The 2,894-nt window shown below is 58.5% G+C and overlaps 1 long non-coding RNA gene across 1 annotated transcript; it reads right to left on the bottom strand.

Moving 5' to 3' along the window:
• Window positions 1-212: 212 nt before the first annotated feature.
• Window positions 213-2,338, bottom strand: LOC138918112 (uncharacterized). Its single transcript, XR_011427101.1, has 2 exons — window positions 1,019-2,338; window positions 213-594 (listed from the first exon to the last, which is right to left on the bottom strand). It is a non-coding gene; the product is annotated as an uncharacterized lncRNA (long non-coding RNA).
• Window positions 2,339-2,894: the final 556 nt, after the last annotated feature.

Below are 2,894 nucleotides of genomic sequence, written 5' to 3'. Positions count from 1 at the left end.
GAGAGTCTCACGTGGTGGGAGGGTGGCCCGCGTGTGGGTGAGGAGCAGGGAGGAAGGCTGCAGGGGCGAGGCCTTGGAGAGTCTGCTCCAGTTTGGCCTGCAGGCAGTGGAGAACCCTGGATTCCTTTCAAGCAGGGAAGCGATGGGACCACACACAAACTCAGGTCCGGGTACCCGATTTCGCAGCCAAGCCAATCAGTGAGACGTTAGGGTTGCAGCAAGGAAAGAAGTTTATGATCAAGAGGCAGCGAGACAAGGAGGTGGGAGTAAAACTCAAACCCGCCTCCTCAAAGGGAAAACAAAATGTTGGGGCATTTATCTGGGGTTCAGGGTAGGGGTGGGACCAGGAGAGTGCTGGGGGTGAAGCTTGAAGAGTCCTCTGCTCAGGTGCGACTGTCGCTCGTATTTCTTCGTGGGTCACAAGTGCGAAGTCAGTGGGGTTCGACGTGTTGCACGCCGAGGATCTCTGTCCGTGACGCGGAAAGTGGGCGATCCGTCATTTCAGCTGGTCCAAGCCTCTGCATGACGTCCGGTTGGGCGGGGGCCGGGGGGCTGCCATCAAGCTGCTCTCTGATCTGCCGTCTTCCTGTTGTTCTGCAAAACAACCTCAGAAACTTTGGTTACTTTCTTGCCCACGTCCACCCCTGTGGGGGCCGGGCACCGTGGTGTCAGTAAGGGCAGGGTTTTCCTCTTGGGTCACCCTCCCAACAGTGTGAAGGATGGATTCAAGTGGGGAGGGGGGGGCAGTGTGCCAGGAGGCCAGCCGGCAAGATCAGTAAGGAGTCTACTGGGCTGGTTGCGTGCAAGAGACAGGAAGGCATGCGGCAGAGCAGCGGGGACAGCAAAGAAGCGAAGGCACTTGGCCCCCCTTTGGGAGTCGGTAGGCTGCGAAGCGGGTGAGACAGAGAGCTCAAGCATGGCCCTGAGGCCTCTCGCTCTTGGGTGATGAGATGGGCAGAGGTTTTCTGAGGTGATGAAAGGAAGGTAAGAGGAGGGGGAGGGTTTTGTTGGAGGATACCGGGCTCCCTTTTGGACGTGTCGGTTTTGAGAAGCCTTTGGACATCCTGAGAGGTGCGTCCAGCAGACAGTTAGAGAAAGCAGCGTGGAGTCAGGGGCAGGGTGACGTCAGTCGTACGCACTCAGAAGCCCTGGGCATCCGGGGGCGAGTCGAATCGTAGGAGCACATGAGCTTGCTCTGAGACCCGAGTCGTTCCTGTTCCCTGAAGACCGTGCCTTCGAGAACAGAACCCTTTGAGAAGTGGTCAGGAGGAGAAGCCGCAGAGGAAAGTGAGACAGAAGGGTCTGAGGTTAGGAAGGGCACCTGGGGAGGGGGCCATCCCCCAGAGAAAGAGGGTGGAGAGAACTTGCAGAGACTGAAGACGTGGGCAGCATTCCTCACACACCACAGAGAGTTTAGGAAGACGAAGGAAACGAAGGGCGTGCCCTGGCCTCTTGCTAGGTCGTGACGGCGACGAGATTTGGGGAGTCTTTCGAGGAGCTGCTGAGAGACAAGGCAATGACTAGATGGCTGACGAGGAGTCGAGGTCTTTTGGCAGCAGCTTAGCCGTGACAGGTAGAGAGAGAAGGCGGTGGTGGAGGAGCAGAAAGGAGAGGTGTGGATGCTGGGAGAGACTTGGGTGTGCTCAGCGGCTTAAGGAAAGAGATGGGTCGAAGAGAAAGCAGCTGGCAAACTGAGGGAACGAGATCTTTGGGGGAGGCTGAGCAGATGGTTCCCAGGGCACCCCACGTGGAGCCAGGACCCTGGAACTGCCAAGCTGAATCCCTCTTCCTGGAAAACCAAAGGGAAAGGGGAGGGGTGGGTGGAGAGAAGTAGAGGGACGTTCAAACGGGGGTGGGGGGGTGAGGGAAACGGAGAGTTCTTGACTAGCTGGCCTCTGATCTCTTTGGGTACCGAACGGTATGAGGACGATCCCGCTTGAGGCAGGCGATGGAGATTTGGAGGGGCTGTTGAGGAAACGGGGTGGGGGGGGTTGACCACAGCCCTCTGATGGGCTTGGGGGCAGAAGCGGCTTCCATGACCATCGCGAGGCACCGGTTCAGTCAGTCGGTGTCCATCCGGACCACAGACCACAGACCCCTGCTTTGGAAAACAACAAGATGCAGTTCGTAAACCCTTGCAAAGATCTCTGACGTCTGGTGACTGGCTTTTCAACCAAAAGCGAGTCAGGGAATAAGATCCTCCCGTGCTTAGGAGTTTTCCTGTCTGTCCCAGAGGCCGGAGAGCACCCGAGGGCGGTTTCCCAGGCAGTGGAAAGAGGAGGAGGACCGAGCCGGGGGAAACCAAGCTTTCCTTGTGAAGTTTGGATGCCCCTTGCACGTTGGTGCCCTTCCCCTTTCTTCCTACTGTCCTGGGAGTGGGCGCCCTCTCGCGCTTTCTGATTCTGCAGCACTAAGGCAAGTTAGGTTCCCGCTCCCCGAGGGAAAGCTCAATAAACGCCCCCCTCCCCCCACCCCCACCCTTCCCACCCACCCACCCGCCCGCAACCCCCCCACCTCCCAGACCCACCCCCCACCCCCCACCCCACGCCCCCCAGCTCCTCGGAGACAGTGACAGCGTGACAAACAGAATCAGAAGAGTCCTTGGCCCACAGCCTGCGATCCCACCGGTGCTGCGCCTGCTCTCCAGAGAAGTGACGTCCGCTTTAAATTGGGTGACTACCTGCAGCGACACCCTTTTGAAAGCGTGAACCACAGCTGTTTCTTTGAAAGCTCCAGTAAAGCCACAGAGAAACCTGTGACCTTTAGCACAAGGCCACTTTGTGCTAAGGAACCCGCAGCGAGGGACCGGCTTTCCTGAAAGCGCCGTCGTCTCCTCTGCGGCTTGGGGAGCCTCTAGGGCTTGGACAGGCCTTGGAGCAGCCCGGCAGCACTCT

This window comes from Equus caballus, chromosome 16 (assembly GCF_041296265.1).
Source record: "Equus caballus isolate H_3958 breed thoroughbred chromosome 16, TB-T2T, whole genome shotgun sequence".
In the NCBI taxonomy this organism is placed as follows: Eukaryota; Metazoa; Chordata; class Mammalia; order Perissodactyla; family Equidae; genus Equus; species Equus caballus.
Note: the sequence above shows the minus strand (reverse complement) of the source record. Positions and strands in the feature narration are given on the sequence as shown.